The following is a 19,365-nucleotide window of genomic DNA, read 5'->3' as shown; positions in this document are numbered from 1 at the left end:
TCCCAGCTATGTGCACCTGAATCGACTTTGAAGACTTCGACTTGAAGCAGCATTCAAAATGAACAGTGATGGACAACAATGTCTACACTGGGAAAAATGGAAATTCTGGGTCTTTGACTTTACAAAAGTAGAATGAGTAAAAGCAACACAATTAATTTATATTCTGTTTGTGAACATGGTTTAATCGAGTACACTTAAGTTGTTTGTAAAGAAGGTTGAACTAACTAGTTTCATTCAATTTGATTGAAATAAATCAGATTAAACAACTCAATGTAATCGAGTTTGGTCTCTGCCGTTCAAATCTCGCGACGCAGTGTCACTCCGGAACAGAAGGTGGCGCATTTTTTTTGAAGAGAACATTATAACTGACGGTAGTCTTGTTTACAGTTTATGGTCTTTGCCGTTTTAGGTAAAGTGAGTCAGCAACTAATGCTAGTTAGCCTTTAGGTACTTATAAGCAAAGTCCTTACGTCTCTGTTACAAGGCAGCCAACAGGCTATAATGGTAGTAGCATAGAGGTTAGTAGTATTTCCTCCAGTTTTCTTGTCGCTATTTCTAAACAACTAAGATCACGGTCACGGTTGGCTATTTTATCTTAACCAATGTAACCGTAGCTGTTATGACACGGTGCTGTTTTCTTTGCTCACACAAGTGTAGCTAGATGGATACCCGTTTCAGCAAACGTGGCGGGAAGGCTGAGGAAAATAATGAAGATAACCCTAAGCTGCTACAAGCTGTGGAGGAGGACCTGGCACAAGAATTTGAAGAGGTCCCTATTCAGCCAAAGAAAAGAAAGCCAATCAAATATTCTCCAAGGAAAACAAGTAAGTCTAGTTTATTCATGGTTTTTTTTTACTACTTTCACCAGTATGGCTAGAAATATACTTTTTATTTATGGTAGTGTAAGGAGACGCCGGATTCGGAGGGATCCATTCGCAGGTTTTTATTAGAGCATCAGACAGGCAGAGTCAATGACAGCAGACAGGGCAACGTAGAGCAGACAGGATCGTAGTCAGCGGGCAGGCAGGGGTCGGGGCAGGTAGAGAGCAATCAGCAGTACGGTCCGGGGTCAATAAACAGGGATCAAGACAAGGAGAAAACGCTCAGAAATGACAGCCGGGGCAGAATCAAGACTTCGCAGTGAGTGTGTGGGTGTCAGTGGCTTTTGTGTGTGTGTCAATGAGGTGCAGGTGTGTGTGTCAATGAGGTGCAGGTGTGTGTGTCATCAGTGGTGTTGTGGAATCAGTCCCAGGTGTGAAGCATGATGGGAGATGGAGTTCGAAACCAGTTAGTACTCGGGAGAGGGGTCCCTCCGATGGCGAGAGGGAGGCGGTGCGGGAGCGTCCTTCGTAACAGGTAGTTGGCTGATTGAGGCACATATGTCCATTTTTGTCTTCTCAATAAACAATATGCACAAAAGTACTGGGAATTTGGTTGGTGTACTGCAGTGCAATGAATTAATGTATGTTAATGAATTAGATAAACTTATAAAATATAAGGACACAGATCAAAATATTGCACTGCAGTACACCACCACCATTCACTAACCTCAATCATCCACTTAAAGTACTTCCTTTGTTCCAGTGGCTCCAACAGGGGCATTGGAGTTGCCCAAACTGAAGGAACAAGCCAAGATGGATCGACAGAAGATTGAACATCTTGAGGAGCGCATTAATTAACCGGAGGAGGCCAACAAGGACCTGAAAGCCGACAAGGACTTCCTACTCTCCCAAATTAAGGAAGTCCCCAGCACACTTGCATCTTCTGGGAAAGGTACAAATACACTACAATTAACATTCATGCAGTACTTGTTGTTCAAGGAACCAGAAATATAAATAGGCTGGGCACAGAGTGTAAGGATATACTATTATATACAATTGCATTGTTGTTACAACTGAGATGTCCATTTGAGTGGAAATACTATTTTCCCAAGCCCTTCCAAAACCTTTCCTATATGACCTGATTAGTCTCTGGTGATTGCATTGCTACACAGAAAATTATTTTAACTTTTGCCCAAGCTAGTAATGTTAGCCACTGACATAGTAGAGTAGAGTAGAGCCATCACTGTATGCTACAGCTAATGCTCTACTAACATGTTAACAAAAACACACAAACTGTTTCACTCACTGTTACTGCTAAAAAAATAACTGAGCTTTCCTGCCAGTAAATTGCTCTGGGAGTATAACCAGAGTGCAATCGCTTTTCGCTCCCCCCAAAAAACTCTGTGTGTTAATTAATCAACTACAGTGCAATAGAAAAAATAAGAAAGAAAAAAAAAATAAGAAAATAATAATTAATAATAATTAATGTAATTATAACCCTCTTCTTGTACATGTGCAGTTGTCTGCTCTCAAAAAAGTGACTCTGCATAAAAAAGTATATTCTTAGTTTTTTGGTTTGTTTACTTATAAACATCTTTGCTTCTCCACCTACCCCCACTTTGCTTCCCCCAGGCAGAAAGACTGCTCCAGAACCTTCTTCATCTTCGACTTCAACATCGACATCTCCCTCCTCAGAATCAAGCTTTTTATCATCCTCAGAAGAAGAGAAGAAAAAGTCCAGGAAGAAGAAGTCCAAGAAAAAGACCAAGAAGTCAAAAAAACACCCTGGATCATACAGTCGTTCAAGAAGTAAGCAGAGATATTATATAGATATGATATTATAACAGACTTTATAATCACCTTTATAAAAAAGTTAAAGTTGACCGCTTAACCTTTTATGGATTACATTTGTATGAAAATCAACTACTTCCATGGGCTTTGTTAATAATAATTAGATGGAACTAAAGATGATATATTGATGTCTCGCTAATGGTATATTTTAGTAATCATTCTGAAAATCAGTGATTGAGATCTCTACAGCCGTGTATAGCTCTCTTGATCTCCTCAGGTTATTCTATGATCTTTTTTTGTTAGATATTTAACCTCTGAAACAGAAAAATATAAGAAATAAATCTACTTACTGTACCATCCTAGTTCACTGTGCATCCTCTATCCATTATAGGGTTATGTTTGGTACAGGCAGGTAAAAAAGGACATTACTTCCTGGGCATCCTCTTTCTAGGCTGGTGAAGGCAGATATTAGCTAGCCACAGAGTCGGGTAGGAAAGTCTAATATAACCAGCCTAGAAGAAGGATGCAAAAGTAAGAAGGATCCTTTCTCATCTGCTAGTACTACAAAACCTATAGGGTGCCAAATCAACAATGCCAGTATAAGTCTGAAAAAGTGACCTATTTTGTTTGTTTTTCTGTTGTGTTCTTGAGTAACCACAACAGATGGAGTGATCCGTCGCTATAGGAATGTCCTTCGGATCTTCAAAAAGTGTGGATCCATGAAGAAAGCCTTCGCGAAAATGAACGTTGATCGAAACACGATTGCACGCACAGCTATAATTGCTGAGCTCGCAATTACTTTTCGGGACGCATTCCAAGGTCTGCTGACAGGTGACGAAGATCAAATGAAGATTTGTGTGCTTGCAGAGCGTTGCCGCGGGGCTATAAACGAGGAGATGGCCGAAACCATCACAGCATGCAAAAAAAATGGAAAGCTCCTCCCAATAATGTATAAGTATACTTAATAATTTTCATTTTGTTAAACTGTTTAAACTTGCTGTTGAACTTAAAGTTAATGTGTTTATACATACACAATATATGTAGAAATTTTCTATGTGTTATGTTTTGTGTTGGAATACATAAAGGAAACACTACCTCTTGACTTGTTTGTTGCTTTTGTTAAGGTATTTATATCATCTGACAGTGTAATAACACTTAATGACATTTTAACGAAACATTCAAATTGTTCCACTTTACTTGAATTCAAAGAAAACAGTTATGACACAATTATAAACTGGTTTGACTATGTAATAACATAAAATGACATATTAATTGAAGAATCTAATTGTTCCACTTTACTTGAATTCAAAGAAAACAGTCGTGACACTGTTATAAAGTCATTTGGCAGTGTAGTTACACTTAACGACATCTTAAAGAAAGGGACAACATTTATGACACAGTTGTAATGGTTTTGTGACAGCGAGTGTCAAAACCATCCATATAGGACGGTTTAATGTCGCTCTAAGATATGAAACCAAACGTTTTTCTTAAGTTTGACAGTTAGGTCTGCTATGACATGTTTATGACAGGTTTTGTTGTCTTGGCTTATGTCAAGTTGTCATAACAAGGACATCTCAAACAATGTCACCTTTGCATCAAAAGTGACATAACTTACCGAATGACACTTAACGACAACTGTCATAAGTATTCATTGATATTTATGACAGCTGTCATGTCATGGTTATGACAATGTTATGTCAGTCTTATGAACACCCATTCAAGTAAAGTGTTACCCATATTTCTATCTTGAAAAGAATTTTTGTTCTGACTCTCATTTTGGGGATGAATGATATGACTAATGGGCTTGATGTATGTTGCAGGATTAGGTCCAGGCAATGTGGAGCTATAAGGGGTGCACAGAAACTGGATCAAGTAGGTGCAAGCTTTTACATCACTACAAGTTAAAGCATCCACATTGGACGTAGTTCTCGCTATCCATGTACATACCAGCACTGTCCATGCACATTTAAGACGTGGAATGCCGTTATTGTCCACCAAAGTAAAATCCACACCACAGGGGTCCCTCACATAAAAGAAGCTATATTCAGTTGTCACATTTGTAGTTGTACTGATTTAGCATCAGAGAAGGATTATTTTTCTCATATAAATGGACATCTCAAACGAAATGAGACAGTCATTTGTATGTTTTTAGGATGTGACTTCAAGACAAACATTTATTGATGAATGGTTCTCAAGACTTTGTCAAATTCAGCAATTATCTCATGGCTCACCATCTGTCTCATCTGTGTGTGCTGAAAGAGAATCCTGTGTTCATACACGGCCATCTTTGTTGCACATAAATGCAACAAAGATGACTCATGGAACAGATAATGCTTCATGTTTATATTTGCCTTGACTAACTTTCACCTTCTCTAGATAGTGTCACTGTTTTATAATATATCATTTGCTTGATGGAGCTTGGTGAAACGTTTTAATTTGGCTAACTGGTTTATTTACCTTTTTTCTGTTTAATACAGAGCCTGTGTAAAAACACCACTGTTGGGATCTATGTCGTCAAACAACATCCTTCCAGTGATGAAGTAGAGGCATCAAGGTGTTACAGCATCTTGATAATGTGCCATTAGCTGTTGCTATGCTGTTCGGGCTGATGTATGTGCTCAACCTTAGCTACCCTGCTGACCGCCGCTACACTTTTGAGGTTATCCAAAAGATTTGGATGGAGGTAAGCTTTCCAACAAAGCACTTGCTCTGAAAAACAGGCTCTCTCAGTGAAATGGTCACACTGATATCACTGCACATTTTTGTATTATTATTATTTGTGTTATTTCTCCATGACAAGTCAATGCAGGGATTATTACTTTTTGTTTGCAAATCCACTTTGATTTGTCCTTCATGTATAAGGGTGTTCAGAGTTAACCGTCATGGTAAAACCTTTTCATGAACACTAGCTCTTACTTGCCCAATTTAGATAGTGGCATATTTTGTTTACTGGTTTACAGTGAAAATACTTTTTCCTGCTGAGGATGCACTTGTGCAGTACCAACTCTTTCTGCAATAAATGATTTGAATGTTTCAAATCTACTAGTATTACAATGGTTACAGCTTTGTATTTATACGCTGAAGTTACTGTTTGTGTGAACACTACCTCTTAGTTGCCCAATTCAGATTTGTTGTTTACTGGTTTACAGTAAAGAAAAAAGAACATATTACTGTTGTATTTTTTTGCTGTTGGGGATGCACTTGTGCAGTACTAACTGTTCAGTTTTTGTACTGCAATAAGAGATTTGTAATTTGAATGCTGCTGGTGTAATAATGGTTACAGCTTAGTATTTCTATGCTAAAATTACTGTATGTGTGTATGATTTCCAAAGTTATATGGAAGAGTACAGTACATTTTTTCAATGCATCGGGTTTGATTTTTTGTATTTCCACACAACACAAAACTGATGTCTACAATGCATTTGGCTGGCTTTAACAAATTAGACCTAAGCTGGGTTGTAACAAATAAACTGAAATTGCTTTTAATTTAGCACATTTAAATAGTATTAGCATTAACAAATCAAGTTTTTTTTTTTTGGACATCAGTTATCCTGAACATGATAAAATCACTTTCATTCTACTTAATTAATTGGTGTTGCTGTAGCTTAAAAATATATGTTAACTCGACTAGATTACCTGAATATGATTGAAATAGTTTGGTCAAAAAAGTAGGAGAAAGGAAAGAAGGAAATGTCAGTCATACACATTCTTATGTGGGACCGATGTACACATTAAAATCAAGTAAATCCAAAGGATTATTATAAATATTTATTGCAGCAAACCAGTTTTAAAAAACATTTGAGCATAAATAACAATAAAAATCCAAATGAACACATAACTAATGCATTGTGAACACAAGTCTTAAAAACATATAAATACAATAACAGTCGAAATTTTAATTTTTTGCCACTTCAATGGCCTGCACCGTGTTTCCTGTCATTTTTATTTTAACCTTTATTACGTTGTCGGTCATAAGAATTTCAATCGGCTCCCACAAACGCTCCTCAATTACGACGGTACGGCCGTCTTTTAGGAGAAGGTTGAGGTTCCCTGGATCTCCCTCAATCTCCATCACCCCGAGTGCACCCACGATGTCCTCTGAGCAAAGCTCCTGTTGAGAGAAAAGTAGAACAATCATTACCGTGTTTAAGCAGGCAACTAAAATAACCCCCCCAAAAACATGTAGGCCTACCTCGATGGTGGAAAAATTTGTGGACTGGAGTCTAATACCGTAATACCGTAATTGTGGCGTCACGAGAGGCTGGGTCCTGGAGGGACGCTACATCCCCAGAAGATGGCTGTGTCCTGGGACAGCTATGGCCCCATCTGCTGGTGGACCCAGGAACCCCACCCTTCCAGTCCCGCACACCTGAGACGGATCAACACCTAATGAACTGAAGGGTTTTTAAGAGACAGAGAGAGGGAGTAGGGGGGGAGAGAAAGCTGAAAGAAACGAGCAGCAGACTGGGCGCCGGACAAAGGACCAGACCACGACATACCAGTAAGACAGAAGAAGGGTGTTTCCCTGCCAGAGGGAACCAGTGTTTTTAGTTTACCTCAAGGAGAGGGTCTACTTAAGTTCATCACGGAGCACGTTAATTTCTGTTGGAACCCCCCGAACAGCAATAAAACATTATTTTCCGTTAACCTGGTGTCCTAGCACTCCTTGAACTGTTCCGCAGAGAGCGGTGTGGCCTCCCGTGACGTCACAATATATACATATACTGTATATGTATATGAATTAAGTGGATTGCCTACCTGCTGCATTGTGACGTTGTGCAAGGGAACAACATCTCTCCCCGTCGTGACCTCTTTTAAGGTGGAAAGCTGAACAAAATGGATGTTTCAGTTAATTTACATTTTAAACCAATTCGCACCAACTATTAAATTTGTTTTCTTTTTAAACCACCAAAGGCTTAAACTTAATTTACCTCGACCACCTCGCCCTCCACGGTTATCAGGCCCCTCGCATCCCGGCAGTTGCTGAGCGGGGTCAGTGGAGAGGGGGGGTGAATTAACCCCTGCGCTTCCTGTCTTAGCTCTGCGCTGAGCGCTATAGGAGCGCTTCTAAAAAACAGGGCGTCTTTAGTGATGTTCAATTGGTATGGGGGAGACTGCCCTCTCAATGAAAGCCCCTTAATATTACAACTGCCACCTTCCTTGATACGTTTGGCAAATTCCTGAAATATTGTGACTTTGGCCACTGACTTTACGTCGGAGAGTGCCGCCAAAACATTAATTTTGGTGTTTGCCATCTCACACCATTTGAGTCGAACTCCCAGGCCACCACCCTGGGCTGCACCACCAGCAACACCACACATAGGTGGATTGGGGGGGGTCGAAAATAGGGCGTTGGGGGCTTTGAGTTCAAAAGTGCGTTTAAGGCCATTCTGAAATATTAAAATGAACACAAAGTAGTCAGAAAAAGTTTTGTAGTAGGTTAGTACACATTCTTTTTCTAAAACGTTTCTTTTTTCATATTGTATTGTTTCGTTAGCATATGGTTACCACAAACATTCATATTTTGTATTAAAGAGTTCATTAAGTTTGCCTAAAATGCTAAACTGCATTCAAAGATTCATGACCAATATTTGCAAATCACTTTTGATAGCTAAGCTTACCACTAGCTTAAACATTTGAAACAATTCTAGTCACTTAATTTTCTTTTGGTAAAAAAATAATTGTATGTGTATATAAAAACTGGACTCAATTAATGCCAGTTATTCTTATCTTCTTATCTCATTTAGAGAGGAACAAACTTACCTCTCTGTCAGCTTTCACAGGACTCAGGACACGGCGTATGAAGGCAAAATTACTGTTAGAAACCTATGCTCGCGCACACATCAAACATTTGCCGACTTTTGCCTGCGCGAGATGGACTTTTGCCCGCGAATGTTTTAGAAACTGTTACTTGAGCCGTTTTAAAACACATAGAGACATGAAAAATACACTAATTCGTTCTGTAGAGTCTTGGGTCTCTCAAAATGCCATTATTTTTTGACTACCCCAAATAATTTTGCTCCAGAAAGCATTTGTTTGAGGTGTGGATTATCTGTATATCACTGCCTGTCTGTGAGCAGCTTCTCCGTCGCCATGGATACTCCACTCTGTCAGTTGGTCTCAGTCAGCTGAACCATAACGGCTGATTAGTGACGTCAGGTGACACAGCTATTCTTTCAACCAGGGTTCGTACAGTCATGAAAAACCTGGAAAAGTCATGGAAAAAAATAAAATGACATTCACTAAAACCACGTTCTTCTTTTTTTGCGTATGATATGCTTCACCTGCTCATATATTTGATCAGTTGCTGATTAGCGGGTGAGAAATATGCTGCGCATGGCGTCTTTATTTCAGCATCAATAAATATGTGATTGATAGCGTGGTCTACTTAAGACAGCCATGGACGTGCACTTATCCCAGCTATGTGCACCTGAATCGACTTTGAAGACTTCGACTTGAAGCAGCATTCAAAATGAATAGTGATGGACAACAATGTCTACGGTTAAATATTTATTGCAGCAAACAAGTTTAAAAAAACATTTGAGCATAAATAACAAGAAAAATCCAAATGAACACATAACTAATACATTGTGACCACAAGTCTTAAAAACGTATAAATAACAGTCGAAATTTTAATTTTTCGCCACTTCAATGGCCTGCACCGTGTTTCCTGTCATTTTTATTTGATCGGATATAACGGGTGATGACTTCAGTGTTTGTCCAGCCTGATACACAGCGTAAGAGCTTACTTTGCTATTTCCAAAACTAGATATAGCAAGGTAATAGTGTTGATAGTGATATTAACAAAACCTGTCACGAATTATGTACTAAAAAAATCATTAGTAAATTCATATAATGCCTCAGTAAAACATTACCTAATTAAGACCATATATTTTCGTCAATTTATCAGCTTATATTACAGTATCTCGCTGATGATACAAATGCTCTTAAAGGACAACTATGGAATTAATAAAATGCTGATAGCAGAAGATAGCTGATGAATTAATCTATGAGGTTTGTGTGGCACAGTGTTCTATCGATACCCCCATTTATGACTTTCCAATTGTTCCTGAATGCATCAATCAAATCTCACGTCACATTCAACGCATCTCCGTCAATTTCCTCTGAAGTCTTGACCGGTGTTACGTGCCTACTGGTTTTTGAACCTACTGGTTTGGCTACGCGTGCGTGTTTGTTTTGCCCCGACAGCGGCAGGTGTTGTCTGCCTCGGTCACCTGATTCGTCACACATTCGCAAACATATTGCTGAAAATGTTCAAAATGCCTCCCATATCCAATGCAGCGATTATGATTGTATAAGTGAGCACTACATCACTGACACGTATAAAGAAATAAATAAAAGAACATACATTTATTAAAAGATCGCCACCTGGATTCGAACTCACGCAGTCGAGCAAAACAGCAAAACATTATAAGACGGCGACGCTACGCCGTCGACCAACCGAGCTTTGAAGTCCCGCCGCTGATTTCACTACTTGTCATGAAATTGCACATCGTCAGGGGCAAACAAACCTTTTGGTTCAGGGTGAGCCAAGACAACTGGTTTGGTGGGCGTATCATGGAACACTTCCAAACATGTGTATCGATACTTTTTTCGCGAGGCTGCAGCCTGGAACCACCGAAACATTTGGACAAAAGAGGATATTCTGTCCGGACAGTTATACAGTGGCATCACAGCCCCTTAACAAAGTAATCTAGAAAAAATATCTTTAATGATAGATCGCTACAATCGGGATTCGAACCCTGGAGAGCAAAATGGTAACACATTTCAAGACATCTCCGCTAACCAGTCGGCCGCTTAATCATGAGTTGTCACCCCGATTTTTCTCTATTTAATAAAAAATTGTACACCGTCAGTGGCTTGGAAACCTTTTGATTCAGGGTGAACCAAGACAACTGGTTTTTGGTGGCGTAGCGTGAAATACATAGTTCTGTCACGTTTTCTAGCACATTGCCCAAGTAGGATTACTCTCTCAATAACATCTAAATATATACGACAAAAAAACTTGTGCAATTTGCGAGGGTTCATCCGTGCTCTTTTTTTCTAAAGCTTGATTAAATATATTTCTACTGAGCAGAGGTAAAAACGTTCCATAAACTATGCAATTCTCCCTTCATACTGATGATGCTAATTAACGTGATTGCTTAATCCCCGGTGTATTCTAGGATTTCACGTCTGTAAAGCACATTTTAACCATGTGGATGCAATGGGTAAATAACTAACAAGCATCGCGAAAAAGCACCGATAAATATGTATGAAGTGTTTCGCGCTACGCCACCAAAAACCAGTTGTCTTGGCTCACCCTGAACCAAACAGTTTTCCAGCCACTGACGATGTGCAATTATGTGACAAGTACAAAAAGCAGCCAAAATCTTTTTAAGCTTCTGTAGCCGATGGCGTAAGGCATCCGTCTTGGATATATTTTTATTTTGCTCGACATGGTTCGAATCCAGGTTGTGTCGATCTTTCATTAATATATATTTTCTTGAATTACCTTCTTAAATGTCTGTGATGCACGTCACTGTATGACCGTCTGAACATAAAATCCTCTTTTGTCCAAATGTTTCGGTGGTTCCAGGCTGCAGTCTTGCGAAAAAAGTATCGATACACATGTTTGGGAGTGTTCCATGATACGCCCACCAAACCAGTTGTCTTGGCTCACCCTGAACCAAAAGGTTTGTTTGCCCCTGACGATGTGCAATTTCATGACAAGTAGTGAAATCAGCGGCGGGACTTCAAAGCTCGGTTGGTCGACGGCGTAGCGTCGCCGTCTTATAATGTTTTGCTGTTTTGCTCGACTGCGTGAGTTCGAATCCAGGTGGCGATCTTTTAATAAATGTATGTTCTTTTATTTATTTCTTTTTTCGTGTCAGTGATGTAGTGCTCACTTATACAATCATAATCGCTGCATTGGATATGGGAGGCATTTTGAACATTTTCAGCAATATGTTTGCGAATGTGTGACGAATCAGGTGACCGAGGCAGACAACACCTGCCGCTGTCGGGGCAAAACAAACATGCACGCGTAGCCAAACCAGTAGGTTCAAAAACCAGTAGGCACGTAACACCGGTAAGTACCACTGATCCCCGGGCTCATAAGTTGGATGGTGTAATGACAGTTATATAGTTGTGAAAAGGCGTTGCAGCCCGTTTGTAACCCGTGCAGTATTTGTACGCTAGTAAAAGAGTGAAATATTCCCTCCGGATGACAACGCCAACTCGTGGCTAACACTTTCGTAGCGGCTACGCTAGCGGCACATTAGCATGACGAAGAAAAAAAGCATTAAGATACGTGTTGAACTGGTATTAACTGGTTGATTGGTTGCTAACTTAGTTAGCTAACGTTTCAGTTAATATGGCTAGTCTCCGTTAGCCACGGGTTCGTTTGTGTGCCGTAAGAGGGAAACGTTTCTATTTGTGTCATAGTTCATTACGAGGGAGGAGGCGATATAATTCATTCGTGACGTTAATTGAGCAAAAAGGTGCAATAGGCTGTACATTATTGAAGATAAAGTACTGCTCAAACCCGTATTGCTTATGCTATGATACATAAGACGGATGATAGTTAGCCTGGACCAGCCCTTAGTTAAGCTGCTCTAGGCTTAGACTGCCGGGGGACTTCTTAGGACACACCGAGCCCCTCTTTCACTCTCACACTCTCACTCTCTCCTCCCACAATCATCCATGTTTTGTTTTATTAATGTACATCACTAATTAAGCTTCTTTCTGGGAGTTTTTTGTGCTTTCTCGCCTAGCAGGTCTCCGTGGATCATAGTTTTGTGCGGACCCCGGTTCTGACTGCTGGCTCATGGCTCTGCTGACACCTGCTGCTGCCATCATCATTACTTTAAATATGATTCATATTACTGTCATCAAAAACCAACATCTTTCTGCTCTCCCTCCCCACAGAAGCCTCTGTGGATGGTGGTTCGATCTGATGGAGGTTGTCCCTGCAGTGGTCCTGCCGTACACCTCTTCTGCTACTTGCAATTACTTGTATCATTTCAGTTAGAGAAATTGAATGTATTGTACATCTTTTACATTGTTGATTCTGTACACATGACATCCATTGCAGTCTGTCCATCCCGGGAGAGGGATCCCTCCTCTGACGTTCTCCCTAAGGTTTCTTCCCTTTTTTCCCCATTGAAGGGTTTTTTCATATTTTGGGGAGTTTTTCCTGTGCCGATGTGAGGGTTTCGGGACAGAGGATGTTGCATGTGTACAGACTGTAAAGCCCTCTGAGGCAAATTTGTAATTTGCGATTTTGGGCTATACAAAATAAAATGAATTGAATTGAATTGAACCAGAGAGGTATGGCCGTAAGCTGCTTTTTGTCTTTTTCCTAATCCTTTATAATGCGTCAAAAAATTATGTCACGCCTGCCGTTGGCATCTTTGTGTGGGTTAAATAAGGGTATGCAAAGAAGGCTGTGACATCCTATGCCGAAAATTGGATGGACTAGAGAAGACCCGCCCAGGAGTCCCAGCCAATCGGTGGATGGCCATTGCAGTCCCCGCCACCTCAAATGGCCTGACGATGGTATGGACGTAAGCCACCTTTCATCTTCTTCCTATTGCATCTCTTCTACAATGTGAAATTTTTTTTACAATTGTGTAGGTGTACAATTTACGGCGCTGGGCGGCTTTCGGAGAGAGAAGTGAAAAAGCTTACGGCACCTGGGATTCCCAGGCGGTCTTCCATCCAGGTACTAACCAGGCCCTGCTCTGCTTAGCTTCCGAGATCAGACGAGATCGGGCGGAACCAGAGAGGTATGGCCGTAAGCTGCTTTTTATCTTTTTCCTAATCCTTTATAATGCGTCAAAAAATTATGTCACGCCTGCCGTTGGCATCTTTGTGTGGGTTAAATAAGGGTATGCAAAGAAGGCTGTGACATCCTATGCCGAAAATTGGATGGACTAGAGAAGACCCGCCCAGGAGTCCCAGCCAATCGGTGGATGGCCATTGCAGTCCCCGCCACCTCAAATGTCCTGACGATGGTATGGACGTAAGCCACCTTTCATCTTCTTCCTATTGCATCTCTTCTACAATGTGAAATACTTTTTACAATTGTGTAGGTGTAGAATCTGCGGCGCTGGGCGGCTTTCGGAGAGAGAAGTGAAAAAGCTTACGGCACCTGGGATTCCCAGGCGGTCTTCCATCCAGGTACTAACCAGGCCCTGCTCTGCTTAGCTTCCGAGATCAGACGAGATCGGGCGGAACCAGAGAGGTATGGCCGTAAGCTGCTTTTTATCTTTTTCCTAATCCTTTAGAACGTGTCAAAGATAATCAGAAGAGTTTCTTTTTCTAAAATTGAAGCAGTTCTTAGGATTGGCAAGAGAGGTTCCTAAAACCTGAAGGTAACTTTACTTTTCTTCACTGGCAATTCTAACATGTTGGGTTAGCACCTGTATTTCAACGGCTAAATTACAAACAAAAGTAGGCCAATTGTTAAATGTTGATCAACACTAATTTAGCAACCATGAAACGGAATCAATTTTGATGATATTGTCTAAGTTCCTTATATATCCAACGTTAAAACAACACTAAACATGCATCTCTTCGACAATGTGATATACTTTTTGTAATTTGTAGGTGTACAATCTGCGGCGCTCGGCGGCTTTCAGAGAGAAGTGAAAAAGCTTACGGCACCTGGGATTCCCAGGCGGTCTTCCATCCAGGTACTAACCAGGCCCTGCTCTGCTTAGCTTCCGAGATCAGACGAGTTCGGGCGGAACCAGAGAGGTATGGCCGTAAGCTGCTTTTTATCTTTTTCCTAATCCTTTATAATGCGTCAAAAAATTATGTCACGCCTGCCGTTGGCATCTTTGTGTGGGTTAAATAAGGGTATGCAAAGAAGGCTGTGACATCCTATGCCGAAAATTGGATGGACTAGAGAAGACCCGCCCAGGAGTCCCAGCCAATCGGTGGATGGCCATTGCAGTCCCCGCCACCTCAAATGGCCTGACGATGGTATGGACGTAAGCCACCTTTCATCTTCTTCCTATTGCATCTCTTCTACAATGTGAAATACTTTTTACAATTGTGTAGGTGTACAATCTGCGGCGCTGGGCGGCTTTCGGAGAGAGAAGTGAAAAAGCTTACGGCACCTGGGATTCCCAGGCGGTCTTCCATCCAGGTACTAACCAGGCCCTGCTCTGCTTAGCTTCCGAGATCAGACGAGATCGGGCGGAACCAGAGAGGTATGGCCGTAAGCTGCTTTTTATCTTTTTCCTAATCCTTTAGAACGTGTCAAAGATAATCAGAAAAGTTTCTTTTTCTAAAATTGAAGCAGTTCTTAGGATTGGCAATAGAGGTTCCTAAAACCTGAAGGTAACTTTACTTTTCTTCACTGGCAATTCTAACATGTTGGGTTAGCACCTGTATTTCAACGGCTAAATTACAAACAAAAGTATGCCAATTGTTAAATGTTGATCAACACTAATTTAGCAACCATGAAACGGAATCAATTTTGATGATATTGTCTAAGTTCCTTATATATCCAACGTTAAAACAACACTAAACATGCATCTCTTCGACAATGTGATGTACTTTTTGTAATTTGTAGGTGTACAATCTGCGGCGCTCGGCGGCTTTCAGAGAGAAGTGAAAAAGCTTACGGCACCTGGGATTCCCAGGCGGTCTTCCATCCAGGTACTAACCAGGCCCTGCTCTGCTTAGCTTCCGAGATCAGACGAGATCGGGCGGAACCAGAGAGGTATGGCCGTAAGCTGCTTTTTATCTTTTTCCTAATCCTTTAAAACGTGTCAAAGATAATCAGAAGAGTTTCTTTTTCTAAAATTGAAGCAGTTCTTAGGATTGGCAAGAGAGGTTCCTAAAACCTGAAGGTAACTTTACTTTTCTTCACTGGCAATTCTAACATGTTGGGTTAGCACCTGTATTTCAACGGCTAAATTACAAACAAAAGTAGGCCAATTGTTAAATGTTGATCAACACTAATTTAGCAACCATGAAACGGAATCAATTTTGATGATATTGTCTAAGTTCCTTATATATCCAACGTTAAAACAACACTAAACATGCATCTCTTCGACAATGTGATATACTTTTTGTAATTTGTAGGTGTACAATCTGCGGCGCTCGGCGGCTTTCAGAGAGAAGTGAAAAAGCTTACGGCACCTGGGATTCCCAGGCGGTCTTCCATCCAGGTACTAACCAGGCCCTGCTCTGCTTAGCTTCCGAGATCAGACGAGATCGGGCGGAACCAGAGAGGTATGGCCGTAAGCTGCTTTTTATCTTTTTCCTAATCCTTTATAATGCGTCAAAAAATTATGTCACGCCTGCCGTTGGCATCTTTGTGTGGGTTAAATAAGGGTATGCAAAGAAGGCTGTGATATCCTATGCCGAAAATTGGATGGACTAGAGAAGACCCGCCCAGGAGTCCCAGCCAATCGGTGGATGGCCATTGCAGTCCCCGCCACCTCAAATGGCCTGACGATGGTATGGACGTAAGCCACCTTTCATCTTCTTCCTATTGCATCTCTTCTACAATGTGAAATACTTTTTACAATTGTGTAGGTGTAGAATCTGCGGCGCTGGGCGGCTTTCGGAGAGAGAAGTGAAAAAGCTTACGGCACCTGGGATTCCCAGGCGGTCTTCCATCCAGGTACTAACCAGGCCCTGCTCTGCTTAGCTTCCGAGATCAGACGAGATCGGGCGGAACCAGAGAGGTATGGCCGTAAGCTGCTTTTTATCTTTTTCCTAATCCTTTAGAACGTGTCAAAGATAATCAGAAGAGTTTCTTTTTCTAAAATTGAAGCAGTTCTTAGGATTGGCAAGAGAGGTTCCTAAAACCTGAAGGTAACTTTACTTTTCTTCACTGGCAATTCTAACATGTTGGGTTAGCACCTGTATTTCAACGGCTAAATTACAAACAAAAGTAGGCCAATTGTTAAATGTTGATCAACACTAATTTAGCAACCATGAAACGGAATCAATTTTGATGATATTGTCTAAGTTCCTTATATATCCAACGTTAAAACAACACTAAACATGCATCTCTTCGACAATGTGATATACTTTTTGTAATTTGTAGGTGTACAATCTGCGGCGCTCGGCGGCTTTCAGAGAGAAGTGAAAAAGCTTACGGCACCTGGGATTCCCAGGCGGTCTTCCATCCAGGTACTAACCAGGCCCTGCTCTGCTTAGCTTCCGAGATCAGACGAGATCGGGCGGAACCAGAGAGGTATGGCCGTAAGCTGCTTTTTATCTTTTTCCTAATCCTTTAGAACGTGTCAAAGATAATCAGAAGAGTTTCTTTTTCTAAAATTGAAGCAGTTCTTAGGATTGGCAAGAGAGGTTCCTAAAACCTGAAGGTAACTCTACTTTTCTTCACTGGCAATTCTAACATGTTGGGTTAGCACCTGTATTTCAACGGCTAAATTACAAACAAAAGTAGGCCAATTGTTAAATGTTGATCAACACTAATTTAGCAACCATGAAACGGAATCAATTTTGATGATATTGTCTAAGTTCCTTATATATTCAACGTTAAAACAACACTAAACATGCATCTCTTCGACAATGTGATGTACTTTTTGTAATTTGTAGGTGTACAATCTGCGGCGCTCGGCGGCTTTCAGAGAGAAGTGAAAAAGCTTACGGCACCTGGGATTCCCAGGCGGTCTTCCATCCAGGTACTAACCAGGCCCTGCTCTGCTTAGCTTCCGAGATCAGACGAGATCGGGCGGAACCAGAGAGGTATGGCCGTAAGCTGCTTTTTATCTTTTTCCTAATCCTTTATAATGCGTCAAAAAATTATGTCACGCCTGCCGTTGGCATCTTTGTGTGGGTTAAATAAGGGTATGCAAAGAAGGCTGTGACATCCTATGCCGAAAATTGGATGGACTAGAGAAGACCCGCCCAGGAGTCCCAGCCAATCGGTGGATGGCCATTGCAGTCCCCGCCACCTCAAATGTCCTGACGATGGTATGGACGTAAGCCACCTTTCATCTTCTTCCTATTGCATCTCTTCTACAATGTGAAATACTTTTTACAATTGTGTAGGTGTAGAATCTGCGGCGCTGGGCGGCTTTCGGAGAGAGAAGTGAAAAAGCTTACGGCACCTGGGATTCCCAGGCGGTCTTCCATCCAGGTACTAACCAGGCCCTGCTCTGCTTAGCTTCCGAGATCAGACGAGATCGGGCGGAACCAGAGAGGTATGGCCATAAGCTGCTTTTTATCTTTTTCCTAATCCTTTAGAACGTGTCAAAGATAATCAGAAGAGTTTCTTTTTCTAAAATTGAAGCAGTTCTTAGGATTGGCAAGAGAGGTTCCTAAAACCTGAAGGTAACTTTACTTTTCTTCACTGGCAATTCTAACATGTTGGGTTAGCACCTGTATTTCAACGGCTAAATTACAAACAAAAGTAGGCCAATTGTTAAATGTTGATCAACACTAATTTAGCAACCATGAAACGGAATCAATTTTGATGATATTGTCTAAGTTCCTTATATATCCAACGTTAAAACAACACTAAACATGCATCTCTTCGACAATGTGATATACTTTTTGTAATTTGTAGGTGTACAATCTGCGGCGCTCGGCGGCTTTCAGAGAGAAGTGAAAAAGCTTACGGCACCTGGGATTCCCAGGCGGTCTTCCATCCAGGTACTAACCAGGCCCTGCTCTGCTTAGCTTCCGAGATCAGACGAGTTCGGGCGGAACCAGAGAGGTATGGCCGTAAGCTGCTTTTTATCTTTTTCCTAATCCTTTATAATGCGTCAAAAAATTATGTCACGCCTGCCGTTGGCATCTTTGTGTGGGTTAAATAAGGGTATGCAAAGAAGGCTGTGACATCCTATGCCGAAAATTGGATGGACTAGAGAAGACCCGCCCAGGAGTCCCAGCCAATCGGTGGATGGCCATTGCAGTCCCCGCCACCTCAAATGGCCTGACGATGGTATGGACGTAAGCCACCTTTCATCTTCTTCCTATTGCATCTCTTCTACAATGTGAAATACTTTTTACAATTGTGTAGGTGTACAATCTGCGGCGCTGGGCGGCTTTCGGAGAGAGAAGTGAAAAAGCTTACGGCACCTGGGATTCCCAGGCGGTCTTCCATCCAGGTACTAACCAGGCCCTGCTCTGCTTAGCTTCCGAGATCAGACGAGATCGGGCGGAACCAGAGAGGTATGGCCGTAAGCTGCTTTTTATCTTTTTCCTAATCCTTTAGAACGTGTCAAAGATAATCAGAAAAGTTTCTTTTTCTAAAATTGAAGCAGTTCTTAGGATTGGCAATAGAGGTTCCTAAAACCTGAAGGTAACTTTACTTTTCTTCACTGGCAATTCTAACATGTTGGGTTAGCACCTGTATTTCAACGGCTAAATTACAAACAAAAGTATGCCAATTGTTAAATGTTGATCAACACTAATTTAGCAACCATGAAACGGAATCAATTTTGATGATATTGTCTAAGTTCCTTATATATCCAACGTTAAAACAACACTAAACATGCATCTCTTCGACAATGTGATGTACTTTTTGTAATTTGTAGGTGTACAATCTGCGGCGCTCGGCGGCTTTCAGAGAGAAGTGAAAAAGCTTACGGCACCTGGGATTCCCAGGCGGTCTTCCATCCAGGTACTAACCAGGCCCTGCTCTGCTTAGCTTCCGAGATCAGACGAGATCGGGCGGAACCAGAGAGGTATGGCCGTAAGCTGCTTTTTATCTTTTTCCTAATCCTTTAGAACGTGTCAAAGATAATCAGAAGAG

The 19,365-nt window shown here is 41.2% G+C and overlaps 13 non-coding genes across 13 annotated transcripts; all 13 read right to left on the bottom strand.

The window, feature by feature from the left end:
- Positions 1 to 13,297: 13,297 nt before the first annotated feature.
- Positions 13,298 to 13,416, bottom strand: LOC134122977 (5S ribosomal RNA). Its single transcript, XR_009954487.1, has one exon. It is a non-coding gene; the product is annotated as a 5S ribosomal RNA (ribosomal RNA).
- A 339-nt stretch (positions 13,417 to 13,755) lies between these two features.
- On the bottom strand, positions 13,756 to 13,874 carry LOC134122976 (5S ribosomal RNA). The gene has a single exon (XR_009954486.1). It is a non-coding gene; the product is annotated as a 5S ribosomal RNA (ribosomal RNA).
- A 396-nt stretch (positions 13,875 to 14,270) lies between these two features.
- On the bottom strand, positions 14,271 to 14,389 carry LOC134123042 (5S ribosomal RNA). The gene has a single exon (XR_009954551.1). It is a non-coding gene; the product is annotated as a 5S ribosomal RNA (ribosomal RNA).
- Positions 14,390 to 14,728: 339 nt separating this feature from the next.
- On the bottom strand, positions 14,729 to 14,847 carry LOC134122975 (5S ribosomal RNA). The gene has a single exon (XR_009954485.1). It is a non-coding gene; the product is annotated as a 5S ribosomal RNA (ribosomal RNA).
- A 396-nt stretch (positions 14,848 to 15,243) lies between these two features.
- Positions 15,244 to 15,362, bottom strand: LOC134122973 (5S ribosomal RNA). Its single transcript, XR_009954483.1, has one exon. It is a non-coding gene; the product is annotated as a 5S ribosomal RNA (ribosomal RNA).
- A 396-nt stretch (positions 15,363 to 15,758) lies between these two features.
- Positions 15,759 to 15,877, bottom strand: LOC134122972 (5S ribosomal RNA). The gene has a single exon (XR_009954482.1). It is a non-coding gene; the product is annotated as a 5S ribosomal RNA (ribosomal RNA).
- Positions 15,878 to 16,216: 339 nt separating this feature from the next.
- On the bottom strand, positions 16,217 to 16,335 carry LOC134122971 (5S ribosomal RNA). The gene has a single exon (XR_009954481.1). It is a non-coding gene; the product is annotated as a 5S ribosomal RNA (ribosomal RNA).
- Positions 16,336 to 16,731: 396 nt separating this feature from the next.
- Positions 16,732 to 16,850, bottom strand: LOC134122970 (5S ribosomal RNA). Its single transcript, XR_009954480.1, has one exon. It is a non-coding gene; the product is annotated as a 5S ribosomal RNA (ribosomal RNA).
- A 396-nt stretch (positions 16,851 to 17,246) lies between these two features.
- On the bottom strand, positions 17,247 to 17,365 carry LOC134122969 (5S ribosomal RNA). Its single transcript, XR_009954479.1, has one exon. It is a non-coding gene; the product is annotated as a 5S ribosomal RNA (ribosomal RNA).
- A 339-nt stretch (positions 17,366 to 17,704) lies between these two features.
- Positions 17,705 to 17,823, bottom strand: LOC134123005 (5S ribosomal RNA). The gene has a single exon (XR_009954514.1). It is a non-coding gene; the product is annotated as a 5S ribosomal RNA (ribosomal RNA).
- A 396-nt stretch (positions 17,824 to 18,219) lies between these two features.
- LOC134123040 (5S ribosomal RNA) lies at positions 18,220 to 18,338 on the bottom strand. Its single transcript, XR_009954549.1, has one exon. It is a non-coding gene; the product is annotated as a 5S ribosomal RNA (ribosomal RNA).
- Positions 18,339 to 18,677: 339 nt separating this feature from the next.
- Positions 18,678 to 18,796, bottom strand: LOC134122968 (5S ribosomal RNA). The gene has a single exon (XR_009954478.1). It is a non-coding gene; the product is annotated as a 5S ribosomal RNA (ribosomal RNA).
- Positions 18,797 to 19,192: 396 nt separating this feature from the next.
- Positions 19,193 to 19,311, bottom strand: LOC134122967 (5S ribosomal RNA). Its single transcript, XR_009954477.1, has one exon. It is a non-coding gene; the product is annotated as a 5S ribosomal RNA (ribosomal RNA).
- Between the last annotated feature and the right edge of the window lie 54 nt (positions 19,312 to 19,365).

This window comes from Pungitius pungitius, unplaced genomic scaffold (assembly GCF_949316345.1).
Source record: "Pungitius pungitius unplaced genomic scaffold, fPunPun2.1 scaffold_31, whole genome shotgun sequence".
NCBI classification, from domain to species: Eukaryota; Metazoa; Chordata; class Actinopteri; order Perciformes; family Gasterosteidae; genus Pungitius; species Pungitius pungitius.
The sequence above is the reverse complement of the archived record's forward strand: the minus strand, read 5'-3'. Positions and strand labels throughout refer to the sequence as shown.